Consider the following 20,600-nt stretch of genomic DNA (forward strand, 5'->3'; position numbering starts at 1 on the left):
GTTGCAAGGAAAGTACAGTTTGCAAACACCTAATAAACCCGGCAAGAAGCGGTGGCATGTATGTTGAACTTATTTCACGCCGTACTTAGCCAACCGTGCTCATCGGTATGGTCAGCACTCTTCCCAGCCACATTTATAGCTCCAGTTCATGTACTGCACAAGGAGTTATTTAAGGAAAGCCAAAGACAACTTCATATTAGCGTGCACCCTTGGTATGGGAGTCGAACCAGGCCGGCTGGCATCATAGGACCATGCAACAGGAAACACACACACACGTAGTGGATGGATCATGCCAGTGGAAATCATACAGAAGTCACAAAACATAAACACATTTCATTCATTCCAGTGAGAGGAAAAGTTCAAAACCTTTAGCCGAATGCTCATTGTCAGAAGTGATTCTCCTAAACGTATGCCCACTATGTGACATTTGTTGTCTTACTCTTTGGTTCTTTAGGTAAAGTCACGTCGAAAGAAATAAAATTCAGTAATAATAGAATACGACGTTTCGATTGCAACACAAGCAACCATTATCACGTACAAATGCATGAGAAAACAAACATAGTAAACTTGGAAATATAATGCAATACAACACAGAGAGTCGGCCAACATAACAGTCAACACCCCACCTGGTTGATTACGTTCGGAAGTGGTGGTCACTGTGTCGACCGGTGAAGCTGGATCTCAAGAGTTACCCTTAGATCACGATGCGTGTGATCTCTGTGGAAGGGTGTGTCGTTCTTGCTGGGTCACAAGCGAACTCACAGGAACCAATCGTAACAACCGTGCAAGATGCCGAAGGATTACTGACTTCAGATGCAAGAAAGGTCATGGTCATTGGGGACAGACTGCACGATGATGATGATGATGACGACTGCATCCTTGACTCTACTTCCCTTCTGTATTCCGATGGTGCAGTGGCTTTTGGCTTTAGGCAGTGGGGCAAACAATGTGATGAGGGAACAACCCAGCCAAGGTGGCAGCACAGATTTGTCCACAAAAGCTGGGACCTCTTTTGCTCCCGAGTGTTTCCTGCCCATTAATGGGTTCAAACCGACGTATTTCAGCCATCAGAGCCGAGCTCGGATGGATCCCGTGAATACACACACACACGTGTACTTTTACACACGGGCGTGTGTGTGTTTTCGTGAAGTCATTGGTTACTGGAATGATACCTTCAAACACCTGAAAACTTGGTTAAATCGTGGACAGCTCCTCAGGTTCAAACTTAGAGTCTGAGAGGTGGAAGCTCGGTGGGGGGAGGTGGATGGCGGTGAAGAGAGATGGTGCGAGGGGAGCGAGAGAGTCAGGTGAACGTTTCGCCGAGTTATCGACATCTGGATGCTGTGGACCGCGTGGCTGCGTGACATACCCCGATTACTGCCGCATCGGATGATTCGTAATGCCTTCCCCGCGAGGCCGTCGCGCAGAGCCACGCGGCCCGAGGGGTGAGGAGCGCTCTCACATCCCACGAACTCGACTCTCCGCTGCCTTGGGCTGTCGCATAATGTCCGATTTGACGTTGCAGACGTTCAGCTACGTGTCTCGCCATCTAGAACACAAACAGTGGTAACGAGTGGATAGAGCGCCCGTCTATTCCGCGGGTGTGTTTCAGAGCGCTTTACTTGCGATACGCCACCTTCCATCGTACATCTCATCTCAACACGTTTCCAAGGGCATCCACATTTGCTGCTGTCCGTGTGGGCACAAGGCGACTCAGCACGCGGCCTGCAAACGAGCTTTAGTCTGACAATAGCGGGGCCATGCTACCGCTGGTGTGTGTAATCCCAACTGACCAATTTGCGGTGTCAATTTTCAGCATTGGGGTGTTTGGTTAATACCGGTTAGATCGTGTGATATATTTTTTTTAAATAACGCGAGGCCTCATTTCTAGAACTGGCAAAATCTGCCTGTAGAATGCTACGTCATTACAACGCCAGTTAGGTCTGCTGGTGCAATTAATGTTGTAATTGCTGCAGGTGAACGAGTGAATATAAAATTCAGGAGTTCTGGTATTCCATGATGGTTGTGGTAATTTACTCGACAACAATCGCAGTCCACGACACAGCACGGTGGATTCTCGCGTTTCTTGAGCAGTGATGCCGTTGAAAATTCATAACGTACTCATCAGCCATGGCGGCAAACAGGCTAAAAGGGATGGAGCTGAAACACAGCCTTGCTGAACACCACTTTAAATGCTAAACGCATCTGATAAGTCTTCTTGGTTCTTTCGGTAAAGTCACGTAGAAGGGAAATAATAAAATAATACAAATAAAACATAATAAAATACAATTCTCACGACGTTTCGGCCACAACGCAAGCAGCCGTCCTCAGGTGAAGAACAGGCAGCGTATATTTAAGCTTAAATATATGCTGCCAAGCTTGGAGGTGCTCATTCAGACGATGTCTTTCCGACAGACCTGTTCTTCACCTGAGACGACTGCTTGCGTTGTAGCCGAAACGTCGTGAGAATTGTATTTTATTATGTTTTATTTTTATTATTTTATTATTTCCCTTCTACGTGACTTTACCGAAAGAACCAAGAAGATGAATCCCTGCAGTCACGAAAGCTTTAAATCGAAGCATCTGATAAGCTCGAGGGAGTGCGAAGCCTGCCTTGCATACGCACCGTGCGTAGCCAACCTTGCTAATCGGAGGCGAGGTTTAATGTGCCCATCACGTGAAGGAGATTTCCAATCTGAAGCAGCAGAGCAAATTGGTCACTCAACAATCTGTAAAGATGTTGCCGTATCCTCTGCTTGTATGCTTGCATTATTTCTGGCTACTCCATTATCCTCCTACACACAAACTAAGCAATTGGCTACCCATACCTTTACGGGACTGTCTGATTATCCATGGATCCTGGGTGAGCTGCGTGGCTGGCGCTCTGAGCCAGCCCCCTGGCCCTGGCCTGCCGCGTTGCCAGTGGCCGCTGTGGCCACCACAGGGGCGCGAGCCACCCCGCCCCCACAACGTGCCAGGACACGTTGACTCTGCTTGAATCAATTCTAACAACTCGATTCAAAGATAATCGATTTCAAATGACAAAAAGTAACTTACTGGGGGAAGATCAGTTCATTTTGTTGATATGTTTTAGTGTTGGGGAATTCACCAGATCACAGAGTGTCCGCACACTCGGTTATATTCTGGGCTGCTGTATCTCTGGGACCTGGGCAGGTGAACGTGACATGGCAAGTGAGCTATAGATCAGTTACTGAGGTGGTATATTTAAATACACACATTGCGGGGCATAACGGAATTCAATGAAGAGAGACTTTGCCACTAAGAGAGACATTGAACCTGGGGCCTGGAGACCATGAACCTGGGGCCTGGAGACCCTGAACCTGGGTCCTGGAGACCCTGACCCTGGAGCCTGGAGACCCTGAACCTGGGGCCTGGAGACCCTGAACCTGAGGCCTGGAGACCCTGCACCTGGGGCCTGGAGACCCTGAACCTGGAGCCTGGGGACCCTGAACCTGGAGCCTGGAAACCCTAAACCGGGGCCTGGAGACCCTGAACCTGGGCCCTGGAGACCCTGAACCTGGAGCCTGGAGACCCTGCACCTGGAGCCTGGAGACCCTGAACCTGCTGCCATCTCTAACGTGAGTTGCCGCTTCTCAAGATCTAATGTCTGTGTTAGATCTGCGCTGAGTGACTTTTCTACATACAAAATTAATGGAAGATAAGGGGAGGTGTCTCGATTGAGGCAGAGTTTAACCCCTTATAGTCTTGAATTCAAATGGATGCGCTCTATGTGTGTCCAGTGGAAGCTCGTTGTGATTCTGGGTACTTGAGTCCACCATTTTTACACACGTCTCCTTCATTTTCGGTTCAGGTCCCCACCACCTCCACTCCCTGGGTTCCAGTTGCCGAACGAATACATAAGGTCGCACTCATTACACACAAAGTGCTAACCACAAACACCTTGCTGATCTCGTCAATGAGCATAAACCATCACGCGAACTCCGGTCATCATTGCAGCGGCTTTTGGCTAACCATCGAACACACACGGTCACTGCATCGCGCGCTTTCAGATGTGCTTCTGTAGCCGTCTGGAACGCTCTTCCTTCCGATATTAGGAAGCCACTGGAGCTATGCACTTTTAAATAATGTATATTGAAAAGTATTGCTTTAGAACTGATTTTTGTGTTTAGTTTGTTGTCCTTCCCCCGTACCTCTGATTAGCACGGTTGGCTAAGTACGGTGCAAAATAAGTTTAACATACATACCTAAATCCATCTCCTCATATCCATATCTCCACCGGGCACATCACTTCTATTAAGTTGTGGGAGTAGGGGGGTCTAGGGGAAGGGGTTAATAAGCTCCATGGAATATGTACCCCTGAGCTGGTGCTGATGGTCATGCATTGTTGAACTTAATACAATTTGCATTTGAACCTCGGTCCCTTACTACTCGTAGTCACCCACTTGACCCAGTGTGTAGCTCTGTACGTAGTCAGAGTGCTGCTATTGCACCTAATATCTTACACGCTGCTGAATAACCCACGCAGCAGCTGCCATCGTTTTAAGGTTTAACCTGTGGTGGTAGTAGTTGGATCTTGGCCAAAACGGCCCCTGAAGACGTGACCACATCTGGATGCTGCTGGAGGAGCGTAGCGTCTTGACGAGTTCCCCAGACCCCTGCGTGGGAAACACATGAAAGGGCACTGCCCGCTCGTGCTGATGACCCGGGGGAGGGGGGGGCGGAGTGTCGGGTGGCCGTGGTGGCTGTGGGGTTTGAGCACGTGGGTTAACGTGGTCGTGGTCGCGGAGGGAGTGCCGACCTCTTGACCCGTCCTGCCATCCGAGCCACAGCTGTCGCTGTCATTGAGCACCGCCTGGACTCCACGCACGCCTCCCCCATCTGGGACCGCGAAGCTCCTAACGCGAGGCTCCTACTACCAGGCTCCTATCGCGAGCTTCGCCGGAAAGGCCACGCTGTGCGCCAGCCTTGACAATGTGCTTATGCAACGTACGCTGCAGTCCATTAAAACCGTTACAACGCTGGGAATGTGGATGTTTCACGACTGGCTTAGTACCGATAATGGATATCAGTGCTGGCTCATTTGCTCATTGATTGGGAAGGCTGTGAGCGTCCGGTCGAGCGTGAGTGCACCACGGGTTCCACTCAGGAATCGTGAGGTCTCATACCAGCCTCATCACCGCCACCATCATCAGCGACATCATCGGCACCATCATCACCGCCATCATCATCATCACCATAAACAATTACCATCAACATCACCATTATCAACGCGATCATCAGCGCCATGACCATTTCTTCATGGTCAGTATAATGAGTGTTGTGTAGTTGTCCTGTGGGAGACTGCTCCAACATGACCTGCATACAAAAGCCTTCTACAAACTCCACACAATAGTGACCTTGAGCCTTGTTACTCCTGCAGGTGATATGCTGGTAACTATCAGGAGCCACTCCATGAATGGGGCTCCGCGGTGGCGAGATGTTAATTACTTCCTGTTATGTATGATGAACTTCCTTTGCAACGTACGTCGCCAACCATGCTAATCGGAGGTGCGTGGGAAGGTATAAAGGGTCGTGGGTTCGATCCCGACCCTGACGACGCCTGTTTGTTTGGAGTTTGCATGTTCTCCCCGTGGCCGTGTGGAATTTGTTTTCGGGTCCTCTGTTTTTAAATACTTTATATTAAGTTCGCTTGCTTGCTTACGACCGTGCAAATCTTTCGGTCGTTTTTTAACCCACTTCCCGTGATCCAATCGAGCTGACATTTTCCACACAGACTCGTTGTGCGTGACAATTAATGTTCGTGAAAAATTTTTTCCTAAATTTTACACTTTTTAGGACAAAAATATTATATTTAATTACCAATTGCTTAATGGTGTAATGCAATCATCTGACCCATAGGTGGCAGCCATCTCAAGCCAGAGGACGAGAGGACTCTAGCGGCCCGTTTCATGATGACGCAAATGTTGACTAACCACATGGCATGAAATCCCTGCCCCCACGTTGTACAGTGGAGACTATTTATAGAGCAGTTAAATTGAAGCCGCCAGGTTCTTGAAAGTGGTAAAACGGGTCAACGCTAGTGCCCTCGGGAATATACGGGGCATGTCAAGAGGTGATCTTTCATTTTTAAATCCTTTATATTAACTTCACTTGCTTGCTTACTTGTTTACTCAAGAAAAACTGAAATGAATAATAAAATGAAACCGATGCCACGCATATAAAGGATTTATAGTGAAAAACTTTGTTTTTACGGGTTAATTTTTTTTCTCCTCTACATTTAGAAGCACGCGTTTGGAGTGTTCGGCTGCTATACATTTCCACATAATAAGCCACTTCGTTGAGTTTTATTTTTGTGCCAGATCGCTTCTTAAAAAAGAGCTATATAGCTCAGTGGGCCTCACCTGGTAAAATTAAAAAGTATGTCATAGAATGCACGCAGTGCACGCACGGCAGCGTGTGGCAAGAGCGTCTCCTGCTGTAGGCGCAGTGCCTGCGGGCAGCCACTTTGCTGGTCGGTCACAAACTAATACACTCAACTAAAAACATGTTTCTATTTGACCAGGTAAGGCCCACTGAGATATATAGTAACTGTCTTTCAGAAGAGACCTGGCCACAAATAATACCTCAAGGAAGTGGCTTTTTATTTGTAAATGTTGAGCAGCCAAATACTATAAACGCGTGTTTCTAAATGTGGAGGGAAATATCGTAGGGCGATATCCACGCGAGCACGGGGAGAACGTGCAAACTCCAAATAGACAGCAGGCGTCGTCAGGGTCGGGATTGAACCCACAAACCTCCTGCATACGAGGAGAGGTGGTTAACATCTCCCAGCCACCGTGGCGTCCAGATAGTCGTGGACGCCACGCAAGTGAGATGCACACCCACGGGGAAATACGGCGGTGCCTGAAGATGAAAGCACAGCATATTGGATTAAGTAATAAATACGGCTGCGGAGTGTTTGTGTGTGGTTTTTCTTTGAGGCCTTATTTCTCCTCCCACTTGAATACTAATTTCGAAAAGAAATCGGACAAACACCGTCCTCAAAACGTGCCCACGTGAATAATTATTCCCACAATGCAATGTGTCAGCAACATTTATTAAATGTAAATGTTCATGTAAATGCGTTTATTTAGTCATAATCTGTGATTATTTAAGGATCTGTATGTTACTCAATCACTAATATTTGTGTGACTTCATACGTCTAATAAAAAATTGGTCATTCGAAAACATGTTTTTAAATATCATTATCACGAGGTCCCGTGGTGGGTAGATTGTAGTTTCTCTTATTGTCAACTCCAAAACATGAAGAAGAACTGAAGAGTATGAAGAAGGGTCATTACCCAAAAACATCGCCTATTTTTCTTTTCCCTTTTAAGCCTATGGCATTATTAACGAATGTGCTGTTGTTGTTGTATGTGCTTCTGCACTACTCCCAACGCACCCAAATAATTAAAACAAATGTTGTCTTTATTCTGGGTGATAATTTCCTCGGAAAAACATTTAAGGCGGAGTAGAAGTGCGGTCACGGGCTAAGAAGTGACGAGGCCAAGTCTCAGTGGCAGCCGTGCGGTTACGGGCCCCTCTCGGCGGCGCCTGATCAACTCCCGCGCTGAAACGTAGCCATGGACACCAAAACAACCGCCTCGTCATCCTCCGAGTGGCTGCTCGACCTTTGCCTGCCGCCTGCAAACAAAACACTCCCTCCTCCTGAGACTCTCGGCAGGGGAGGGAGGGAGGGGCACCGAGGGCCACATCCCTGCACCTGATGCAGGGCGGCGAACGGCGCCGTCCCTGCAGCCCCACTCGACACAACCACACACACTGCAGCACACAAAGACAAAGATCCCCGTATAGCCTTAATAGACTGTTGGGGCAAGTGCTGTTAGCGAGTAGGACCTATGAAGGCCGGCACGGCACATGAGGGGGTGGGTGGCCAGCAGAACGCCCCGAGTGTCTTTGTCTTCCCAGTGGCGACGTTTACACAGCACACCAGGTACTCATTTGAGGCTGAGTCGACCTAGGGGAGGCCCAGAACCGGTGCAGATAATCGTCACTGGTGTTACCCGTGAGCGGGAATCGAACTCGGGTGGCCGGGTTCGTAGCGCAGTGCACTCCACTACCGCTCACGCAGCTGCACACACTGCAGCCCCCACACACAACACCCGGTGTTAAACAGCCACAACAGCAGCAACCGCCTGTAGGGGAAAGGCTGACGCAACAAGGGCTGTTTGCGAGCACCTGGTTTGGATGTGTGGCGCAGGGGGGCGAGGGGGTGCTTATGCAGCAAGCACCGCGCCTCGCCTTGATTACTCAGTGCTGAATTAGCCCACACCAACAGCGAGTTCTACTCATCGCAAGCTGAGTGGACATACATAAGGTCCCGGCTGTGTTAAGATATCACACGGCCAGGGATCAGACCTGGGTCATTGTGAACTTAAGCCCGTGTACAAACATCGACCGAACGGTTCCAATCACGGGCGGCATGGGGGGTTGCTGCTTTGTTGACGCCGCTGCCACGGGGACACGCGCGGGTTGAGGAGGGCTCGTTGTGTTTGACGATGTCACGATCCCTTTGCCTACCAAGCAGCTGAGCAGCTCCTGTTAGCAGAGCGCCAGGCTCGCAATCGGAACGTTGTAAGTTCGAATTCCAGCAAATCATTCCTACGAGAGCCCTCACAGTATGACTCCTGTGTGGGGAAGCAACAGTTGTTGCCACGTGGAATAAAATTGGTCCTTGTCATATGAATGTGGAAATGCTGCCCCTGGTTCGTGGCGAATCGTTAATTTGCTCGGTGTCTCCTCGGGCTGAGTGCGGTCTCCTGGAACGTATGTATGTTGAACTTCTTTCGCACCATACGTAGCAGCCAACATTGCTGATCGTAGGAGGTGCGGGGGAGGACAACGTGCTGGGTGATGGTCCGTGGGGATCGCCACAGGAGGAGGCGGTGTGGAGTGTCACCTCGTTCTGGTATTTGCAGCTACAACTCACAATTCCACTCAGTCCATTGGCAAACTCTTACAATCATTGACCTCAGACTTGAGTGGTGGGGCCTGCGTCTGTTGTTCTCAGCTTCCCCGCCCCGAGTCTTACAAACGGGAGGGGGTGGGACCGACAGCTCCCCCTGCCCCCCGTGATGGGCACAGTGAGCGATCAGGACACCACCGCTCAGTCAGCCGCACGTGAACCCAGACGCCTACGCCAGGGCACAGCTCACCCGTACACACACACGAGGCACGCACTGAGACCGCCCTTTGAACGCTGAGGTGCACACACCCGCGCACCTCACAAATATACTCTCACTCTTTGCTGCACACCAGTGATCACAGACCCTGAGCGCTGCACACCCCAAACCCGTTAGGCTACATGCATAATTATCATCACGCGCACTCACGCGCAGGTAGAGCACCACGCGTACTGCCTGTTCCCACACAACACGCTCTATTCTCAGCCAAGGACTCTTGTGCACGCGATGTTAGTAAGCACCTATTAACGTCAGTGCGGCTTCCGTCTCAAGTCCACTGCTAATGTTGATACATGTGTAATGACAGGGTGACACCTGCTGGCCTGGGGAGGGATTCACGGGTATGGCCACAGAGGTAACAACCAATCAGGGAAGAAGGTGTATCTGGGGCAAAGGTAATAGGTGGGGCTAGCCGAGATACTCCAGGAACCTGCTCGAAGGTTCCATGAGAGGGCGTGGTCGGAGGCGGGGCCTAGCCACACCTGGGGGATATAACACGCGCACACACCACAGCTAACGCTAGCGCGGCGGCGTGAACACGTGTGCACCTGCAGGTGATTATATCCTAACACACGCACACCCCCACAGTTAACGCCAAAGCAGCTGCGCGAACGCGCGCGCTCCTGCTGGCGATTATATTCTAATACACGCCCGAACTACAGCTGACGCTAAAGTGGCTGCGCGAACATGCGCGCACCTGCAGGCGATTATCTCAACGAGGGCTCGTGCTGCGGCTCTGCCGTCACTCTCGCTGCGCAGCCGCTCCACACATAAATCACTCACACCACACCGAGGCTCTGTGCTCACGTTTATTCACTGCACAAACCCTGCACTGCCCTGAGAAAATCTTCTGCCAGCAGAGCCTAGCCTACTGCTACCCAAATCCCCAAACACTCACACGCCCTATCACGTACCTCGCAGCAATTCTCACGGCGTCGCATGGACGCTGTGAGAGTCAGAGAGAGGATGACGAAAAAACCTTGCCTATCATTACTTCTTTGGTTCTTTCGGTAATATCACGTAGGTAGAAAAATAAAGCAAAATGAAAACAATATATCACAACGTTTCGATCGCAACACAAGTGGTCGTCCTCAGGCAGAGAAAATTATCCAGCAGTGAAACTGCTAAACCAGCGAGAGAGCTGTTGCAATAAAGTTATATATGTGGCGATGGGCAAGCAAGCTGGGTGTGGGCTGGAAAGGAATTCCATCCACGGACGCAAGCACGTCAGTTGTGTTAATGTGGGAGACTAGGGAGAGAGAGATTAGGGAAAGAGATTAGCATGAATGAGCTTCCGTTGCCACATTAGAGTATCATCCCCGCATATGTGCACAACAGCAGCGTTAATGAGAGATTTGCACAATGAGAGTGCAATCCAAAGGACATGTGAGCATAAGAGTGCAATCCAAAGGGCATGTGAGCATGATAGTGTAATCCATAGGGCATGTGTATATTATTTTCATTTAGTTTTATTTCTCTACCTACGTGACTTTACCGATAGAACCAAAGAGTATGGATTCCTGCAGTCACGAAAGCTTCAAATCAAGATATCGCTGCCTCGTAGCAGCACTCTCTGGCATCCCACGGATGCTGCGAGCGGCTCGAGGAGGCAGGATGGCCGGGGGGAGGTCTTGGCGACCAAGCTATTGAAGATGAGATCTCTTGAACCGTTTTTCACTCCCCTTTTTATCCCCTTGATTTTTGAATTCCAGAGCTACGTAATTCGGCACAGCCAATCGTTATTTTCAACCGTTTATCTGCCCTTACATGGAGTATTACGTTACGGACTCAGCCTGTTCAATCTGGAAGTGCGTCCGGCTGGCGAATACACACCTGGCTAGTTTGTACTTGGTCGGTGGCGCTGGGATCCCCTGACCTCATCGTTTGCTCTGCTGGCTTAATATTTCACCGCAGCCCCCTTCTACGATGTCGTGCGTGACTCATCGCGGTTGGCTCGGTGAACCTTTGTGCGCCCATACAATTTAAGTCAATTTAGGGGCCCGCAATGTGATGTCCTGGGAGGGTCGGCCAATCTCCTGGCACCGGGAAACCACAGAACTTCTCACCTTGGGGCCCTTCAGATGAAAACCCGTTGTTCCAGTCGATCCCCCACCGGGACACTACGTGTGCATGTGCTCAGGGTGGGGGGCAGGGGGAAGTCACGGCGCTTGCGGAGTTGCTCCTTGGCCGTGGCACCACACAAATACTCATTATAGGCTGGCTGAGCTAATCTAGGGAAGGCCTATCCCGGAATCAGTGGACAGTAGCATAATCCATCTTCAGTGGCGCGTTGCCTTAGTAATTTTCCAGGAGGGCAAGCCATCTTCTTGGTTCTTTCGGTAAAGTCACGTAGAAGGGAAGTAATAAAATAATAAAAATAAAATATAATAAAATAATTCTCACGACGTTTCGGCCACAACACAAGCAGCCGTCCTCAGGTGAAGAATGAAACACCACCAAGCTTGGAGCGTATATTTAAGCTGGGTTGGAGGGGGAGAGGTGGGAAGAAGAGCTCCTTGACAAAATAATTTGCATATCAAGAAGAATTTAGCATATGGAAAATGCGTAGGAGGTGGGCGGGGGGGTTTCAAATTAATATTATGCCCGTGCATTATGCAGGATTAGCAGCATCAAAGGGAGGGGGAAGGGGGGTTAGTCTTCCAACTACTTCGACACCACGAGAACTGATTTTGACGCACCCCAAAATATTTTTTTGACCGGAGTTGCGAATTGGGGGAAAATAAATAATGATATATAACATTAGTCATTATTGCAAAAAATGTGCTTTTTTATACCGTGCACCACCGGTGTACTACCAACACGTTCAAATGTCATCACTCTGGCGACGTGCTAAAACCTCCTCCCAGTCACAAAACTCAAATGCCAACAATGCAATCGGCTCTTGTCAAACCAACCTTCCGGTTGGTCCATTGCTGGGCTTCATGCGGCTCAACGTGGTAGGATTATTGAGCGCCAAATACGACGATCTCACAAAAAAGTTGAGGGTGGAAAATATTGCAGGGAACTCACTTGATGCCTATTCAGGTTATCACATGTTAATTAAGTGTGACTAATCCAACCGACAATATGTATTGCATATTCTCAGATTGACATTATCAATTGGAAATGATATGACCACAATAATCCCCCTATGGTCTTCGCACCTGATAGGCTCACAATGATGACATAACCTTTACTCCCCTATTTAAGACCGAAACAAGAAGACTTCTTCAAAATTCTGGCAAATCGCCTGATGATGCCGGTTGTAATCACCAGTGCAACGTCACAGTACTCAAATTGCAAATGTCTCCAACACACCGGTGTGCTGAGGTAGTAACTAATTGGCAAGTTTTGTTTACGTAACAAACCTTACTAATTGGCTGTCGGGTGGTGGCGTGATTAACGACACATTTATATTTTCGCGATCTCACCCATGAAACCTTTATTATGAATAATATTTGTCGCGAAAGCCTACTACGTGTTAAACTCACTTGATGAGTGAAGGCCCCCGCTCAAAGATTGATGGATATTGCCTCGTGATAGCAGCCATCATCCGAAGCATGACGGGCCACCTTCGTCAAACATGACCCAAGGGATACCATCCACGTGCTGCCCATCGCCGATCTGTTTATCATCGCCATCAAGATTGGCGAACTTACCGCAGTGAATGCATATGTAATATTGTAAATTACGGCGGGAGACCACTTGACGGGTAGCACACTTTATTAATACTTTCCGTAGCCACAATAACACGTGTGGTCAACTACAGCTCACGCTACACGTTCCACCTGGCTACACACACACGGGCTCTCCAGCCCCGTAGCTTCCAGGGGAACTCACAGACCCACCCCAGCCGGGGTATGGATCACGACCACTGGGTCCCGCAGCCCGGCCCTCCCAAGGACGTCCGGCCGCGGGTCCCAAGGTCCCACCTCTGAGCCACACAGGGTCCCGGCCCTTACAAGAACAGAGGGGCTAGGGGTCTCAGGGCCCTATCTCTTCCTCCTCCGTCTTCCGTCTTCACTGGTTACCAACTCCCCGAGCGCCCGCGCGCATCGCCTTTTATAGTCCTCCGCTCCCGAGGGGGCGGAGCCTATGCGGACCGCGATGTGAGCACCCACTCTAGTTGACCAATCACCACGCGCTGCCACACGATCCCTTTTGCCAGCGCGTGTCACCACCACATAACCAATCACCCCGCGCTGCCACACGATCCCTCACTGTCAGCGCGCGTCACCAATACACAGCCAATCACCACGCGCTGCCACACGATCCCTACTGCCAGTGCGTATCACCACTACATCACCCCCTCCCACATAGCTCGCAGCCGGCCTGGCTGCCAAAAAAAAACCCCACTCCCCAAGTGTGCCCCGTAACATAGCCATAACGCAATACAACAACACAACAACACAACACCGAACGTTAACCAGTAACAACAACGAACTATGTACAAACCGACGAGTAACACAATAAAAGTTATTTTGAAAAGACCGACGAGTCCAGTGTCTCCTCGACTCCCGATCCCCCTCCCGCTCGCCCCTTGAACGGAACGATAGAGTGGTTGAACGGACGGGGAAAGCCGTGACGAGACGATCCGGCCGACTCGTCGCGCACCTCCACCTCATTTATTGTGTCAGGAAAAGTTGCGGGATCTAGCGCGAGTCCGCCTGGCCGGTCCGTCGTACGGGACGGGACGCTGTCGACCGTCCGGTGGCTCCGGCAGCCCCGGAAGGCACGGAGCGGGCCTGGAAGAACCGCCCGTGTCGCGGGGATCCGGTCGCCGGTGGTCGGCAGCCATCAGTTCCGAGACACCTGGGAGCGGATCAGGCGAAAACATGTGAGGATCAGGCGGAGACATTTCCCTCCCTGGGTCGTCGGTCACATCACATGCTCGGTCCTCACGACATAAAGGAAGGCCATATGGTGGCGAGAACAGTTTCAGCCGGGAGGGGTGAACGTACCAACGGCGCTTTCCCCATTTTATCTGAACACACTGGGGTCGTGCAACCCGCACGACCTCCACGGGTCCCCGCCATGGCCTCAATAACTTAGGTGACGTAGCCAATGGTGCATGAGGGCAGTGCAGCCAGGCCCTATCGCCCGGTTTCCAATCGTGCACGGACATCTTCCATGCACGCAAGCGCTCGTTGGCGATTTGGCCAGACCTTGAATTTAGCCATGCGGCCTCCCGTGCCTCGGCCAGTTTTGCAATGTTAAATTTAATATTATCGGCCAACTTGGAATTAGGCCGTGGCACGGAAAGTCCCAGCTGAGTCTCCATGGGCGGATCGGCCTCCCGACCGTACATCAGATAAAATGGGGAAAATCTCGTAGCTGCATGGGGGGCCATCCTGTACGCGGCGAGGACCCCCGGGACCTGCAAGTCCCAGTCAACCTGTGCCTCGCACACCTGCTGGCACAACATGGAAGTTAAAGTTCTGTGGAGTCGCTCCACCATCCCGTCAGTCTGTGGGTGGTACGGGGAGGTACGCACCTTTTTTTTACCCAAAAGGTCGCACACCTCATGCAGCAATTTGCTCGAAAAATTCTTTCCCTGGTCGGTCAGCAAGCGTTCGGGAGCCCCCTTGTCCAAGACGTAGCCCTGGACAAAGACATCCGCCACGGCCGCCGCCGACTGGTTGGCGAGTGGCCACGCCATAGGCCATCGAGTAAAGTATTCCACACCAACCAGCAGGTACTTGTTACCCCTAGGCGTGACAGGAAAAGGCCCCAAGATATCCAGTGCAACGAGCTCGTTAGTGCGCGAGACCTGAATGGACTGCAGCGGTGGATTTGGCGCAACGGGCGGTGGTTTTCGTTTCGCGCAATGCACACACCCCTTCAGTATATTGACCACATCGCTCCCCATCCCCGGTCAATAATAGTCACGCTGGAGCAGAGCGAGCGTTTTGTTTACTCCCAGATGCAAGAGGCGTTCGTGTGCGGCCAGAACAACTTTGCCCCGCATAGCGGAAGGCACGACGAGTGCGTGCCGCCGGGACATATTGTCCCATCTCATTAGCAGGCCCTGCTTAAGCAACCAGGAGCCAGCTCGCTTCTGACCTCCCTCGGGACCCCCCGCCCTGCGACGCAACGCGAGCAGCGAGCTGTCAGCCATCTGGAGTTGGCCCCACTCAACGAGAGACAGTGAGAGTAGCGAGTCCCCGCCCGCAGGAGTAGCGGGAACGTCAACCAACGGTGCATTCACGGCCGTGACCAACTCACCCTCGGGTACAGCAAGATGCGGTTTACAGCGCGCCGACCCCATCAAGCACGCACATTCGGGACGAGGCGGCAACCGCGACAGGGCATCCGCGTTGGTGTGGCGCAACCCCTTACGGTAAGTGGTCGTAAATTGATAGTCCTGGAGGACCTCCAACCACCGTGATAATTGGCCCGAAGGTTGGGCGACCCTCAATACGTACTGAAGCGCCACGTGGTCCGTACGGACCGTAAAATGACGGCCATAGAGATAAGGTCTAAATTGCTGTACAAAAAAAACAATAGCCAGCAACTCGCGACAGGTCACGCAGTAGCGCTGCTCCGCTGGCGATAAAACCCTGCTACCATAGGCGACCACCCGTTCGACTCCCCCAATGACCTGTGAGAGCACCCCCCCAATACCCGTGTTACTAGCATCAGTACCCAACAAGAAGGGTCTCGTAAAATCAGGGTAACATAAGGGCGGGGCACCCACCAAGGCGTCCCGAAGGGAGCAGAACGCGGCCTCCTCCTCTGGCCCCCATCGAAACCTGACCCCTTTGGCTGTCAGAGCATGCAAGGGTTTGGCAATGGTGGCGAAATGCTCAACGAATCGGCGGTAGTAGGAAGCAAATCCAATGAAACTGCGGACCTCAGAAACCGACGTGGGCGTCGGCCATGAACTGACACAGTTCGTCTTCGCAGGATCGGTGGAGATCCCCGAAGAGTCGACAATGTGGCCCAAGTACCTTACGGATTTCCGAAGCAGGTGGCATTTAGCCGGTTTAAACTTCAACTTAGCCGATCGCATCCGCAAGAACACCCCCCTTAATCGTTGGAGGTGTTCCTCGAAAGTTCTACTGAAAACAAAGACATCGTCAAGGTAAATCAAGCAAGTATCCCATTGCAGACCCGACAAAACCAATTCCATGAGGCGCTGAAACGTCGCGGGAGCGGAATGGAGTCCCATGGGCAAGCGATTAAACTGGAACAGGCCCCCTGGGGTTCGGAATGCGGTCTTAGGTTTTGACTCATAGTCGAGTGGTAATTGCCAGAATCCCGACAGTAAGTCAAGTGTAGAAAAATAGCGCGCCCCGGATAATGCGTCCAGAGACTCATCCATTCTGGGGAGCGGATACGCGTCAGCCACGGAGATCTTATTAAGGCGACGGAAATCTACACAAAAACGCAAGGACCCGTCTTGTTTCTTAACCAGAACGATAGGTGCTCCCCATGGACTGGATGAGGGCGAAATGATGTCGGCAGTCAGCATGTCATTGACGGCCGATTAAACGTGTTCCTTCTCGGCAGGACTCAGCCGGAAGGGATTCTGCCGGACTGGTGCCGCATCACCTGTTTCAATGTGGTTGCGCAACAGGTCCGTGCACCCAATATCATATTTGTGCTTGCTGAACACATCGGAGAATTCGATCAGCAGAGCGCGCAGCGCACCCAATTGCACCCTCGACAAATCACTGATGTCTGTCTGCTTGTATGTCTGTCTATAGTTTTCTAGTTAGATTTTTTGTTGCTATTTCTTTTATACCTGATGATGATTGCTTGTGTTGCAATCGAAACGTCGTAATATGTTATTTTAATTTATTATTTTATTTTTAGACGTGACTTAACCGAAAAGAACCAAAGAATAATTCCTGCAGTCACGAAAGCTCCTAAATTAAGATTGAACCACTTCTACGGGGAAGTTTTAAGCTTATCCTTTTTCTTTCTGGCTATTTGTTCTCTCTGCCTGTGTCCTCTCTTTGGAATTTTCACACTTAAAATTCTAACTTAGCAAATTTTGAAACACGTAATCAACCAGACTATGCGTTAATTGTGTGTTAACCGACTCTCTGTGTTGTATTACATCACATTTCGATATTTTGCTGGGTTATTTAATTTTCGTGTGCCTGTCTCCTAGTTTTCAATTTTGCGTGCGCGTTCCACATTGTCATTTTACTTGCAGCAGCAGCAGTACGTTGGCGTACACTCATTGATATGCTAATTCTCTCTGCCCCCTCCCTCTCTCCGTTCTCGCCCCCCCTCTCTATATTTAAGGGACCGTCATAGAGACAACCCCTCTCTTTGTGCCGATGTGTGTCCTCTCTCTGTGTGCAGTTGTGATGTCTGTCTGCTTGTATGTCTGTCTATAGTTTTCTAGTTAGATTTTTTGTTGCTATTTCTTTTATACCTGATGATGATTGCTTGTGTTGCAATCGAAACGTCGTAATATGTTATTTTAATTTATTATTTTATTTTTAGACGTGACTTAACCGAAAAGAACCAAAGAATAATTCCTGCAGTCACGAAAGCTCCTAAATTAAGATTGAACCACTTCTACGGGGAAGTTTTAAGCTTATCCTTTTTCTTTCTGGCTATTTGTTCTCTCTGCCTGTGTCCTCTCTTTGGAATTTTCACACTTAAAATTCTAACTTAGCAAATTTTGAAACACGTAATCAACCAGACTATGCGTTAATTGTGTGTTAACCGACTCTCTGTGTTGTATTACATCACATTTCGATATTTTGCTGGGTTATTTAATTTTCGTGTGCCTGTCTCCTAGTTTTCAATTTTGCGTGCGCGTTCCACATTGTCATCTTACTTGCAGCAGCAGCAGTACGTTGGCGTACACTCATTGATATGCTAATTCTCTCTGCCCCCTCCCTCTCTCCGTTCTCGCCCCCCCTCTCTATATTTAAGGGACCGTCATAGAGACAACCCCTCTCTTTGTGCCGATGTGTGTCCTCTCTCTGTGTGCCGTTGTGATGTCTGTCTGCTTGTATGTCTGTCTATAGTTTTCTAGTTAGATTTTTTGTTGCTATTTCTTTTATACCTGATGATGATTGCTTGTGTTGCAATCGAAACGTCGTAATATGTTATTTTAATTTATTATTTTATTTTTAGACGTGACTTAACCGAAAAGAACCAAAGAATAAATCACTGGAGCCCGCACACTGCGAGTCCAACCATTCCAGGTCCTCTCCTGATTGAATTTTCTGCGCCGGGACGGGATCAACATGCGCAATAAAATGCTCTTCCGCAGGGACCCATACCGCGTGAGCAAGCACGGTGCCCTGCGGAATAACGGCCGGCCGTGAACCCGCGTTCAAAACCATAATGAACGGGTCCCCGTCAGCCTGAACCAACGTTTGAGGCACCGCCAAATCCAGACCCCCGACAGCTCTATTCGATGGACCCAAAAGCACGCCTTGTTCCGCAGTCTCCCCACCCAATGGCTTCCGCAACCGGAGGGGTACCAACATCTACGAACCCGGGGGCACGTGCACCGTATGGGTCGCTAGCGCTTGGATCGTCGCACAAGCCGTCCGCATTTCAGTAGGGTTAGACAAAAAGGAAATACGGCGACCCGATGGCAGCTCAATACAACCTTGATCAACCAGAATTTTAATGGGCATCTTAGCCAAAAAGTCTGTACCCAACAGACAAGGAACCGCTAGGGAAGAGGAGACCAAAACAGGTCCCGCCAATTTAATATCTCCTATGCAAATGCTCGCCCGAATCTGACCGACAATGCCCAACGAGCCCCCATTTGCCGCGGAACATGGCACGTCCACCGGGAGCAGAGGTCGACATTGGACGGGGAGAATGTTATAAATGAGATCGGAAATGATAGTCGCCGACGCTCCCGTGTCCACCAACACCCTGACCTCGATACCGTCTATGAATCCCGTAACGACAGACGAGCCGGCCGACGCAGCAACTATTCTGTGGCCCAACTCGGACCATTTAATTTCCCCCGGGCCCCGTACGAACCCCCCTTTCCGAACAGAATCCCCGGCCCCCAATCGCACATCCTCCGCCGCAAAGCGGCGGCCCATGTGTGTCGTGTATGTAGGCCGAGCATGTGAAGTGCCGCGACTTGCCGGGGGTAGTTGGGACGACTTGGGGCCTTGGTCGTCGTCCAGCCGAGGTCCCGTGGCGCGCTGACGTGGAGCGCGGCACCCGAACGCCACGTGGCCCCGAAGGCCGCAGTTGTAGCACGTGACGAGGGACGTCGGAGGTCTCGGTTGCTCCAGCTTGCGGGTCGATCGCAGAGGCGAACGACCCCCCGACCTCCAATCCCCTGGTCGTGCTGCAGCGAACGCCTCCTCCCGTGGGCGAATGACTTGGGGCTCGGTGTCCACCGGGGCCGGAGCTGAGACCGCGGCAGAAGCGCAGACGACCACCTGTTTCCGCTTCAGGACCTCGTGCGCCTGGATGCTCGTCGCAACACGCAACGAACATATGTCCACCTCGTCGGCTGTGTTGATGGGGACCCCCAGGTCCTGAGCCAACTTCAGCAGTTGTTCCAAAACCATAGCGTCCTGCCCCTCCTCGTCCATACGAGGGAACGCGGCGTCCGCGAGAGCCAACAACGCCGTGCGGTAGGCGAGCGCGGTCTCCGTGTCCGCCTTCCGTCGCTCGTAAAATTGGTGGCGGCAGGCCGAAGGTGGTCCGTACACCTTGGCCATGAGGCCCAGCGCGGCCTTGAGCGTGGAGCGGGCCAATCTCGGGGCGGACCTGAAGGCCACGAGCGCGTTGTCGTCCAGCATCGCAGGCAGTGCCCGCAGCGCCGTAGCGTTGGACCAGGTCGACATCTCTTGATGGGCGAGAAATCTTCGCTGGAATGCGCCCCAGTCACCCCCTTCCGCCTTGAAAGCCGTCAACGCGGGAAAACGCTGCTGGAAAATAATGTCGTCCTCCGCCTCGTGATTTTCCCGTGCCGCACCATCGATAGGAGAAATGGCGGCCCCTATGATGGGTGGCTGATGGCGGCCCATAGCGCACGCTGATGACGTGAGCGGCAGAGATTGGAGGACCCCCGCCACGTGTTGCTCGCGATTCCCGCCAATAGACGGCCGCTCGGTAGAAATGGCGGGATTTTCAAAGTCATTCGTGTGAAGCACATTTTGGCGGGAATCTGCAATGCGACCCCTTTCGATATCCGTCGACGTTCTCCCTCCTCCAGACGTGGTGATCTCCGCTAGGATGGACGCCGCGGCGAGTAGCAGCTCTATCAGGCGGGAGTGCGCGTCGCGGAGTCTGACATCGGACCCCAGCTGCTCGTTGGGCGCCCATGAGGGGTCCTGTGGCGCCGGCATCTCCTCCTCTTCTCCCCCCGATGCCTGCTGGCCCGAGTCGTCGTGGTTTTCCTCCCGGTCACGCTCGTGAGTCCGA

The sequence above is a fragment of the Lampetra fluviatilis genome, chromosome 16, assembly GCF_964198595.1.
Source record: "Lampetra fluviatilis chromosome 16, kcLamFluv1.1, whole genome shotgun sequence".
Taxonomy (NCBI): domain Eukaryota; kingdom Metazoa; phylum Chordata; class Hyperoartia; order Petromyzontiformes; family Petromyzontidae; genus Lampetra; species Lampetra fluviatilis.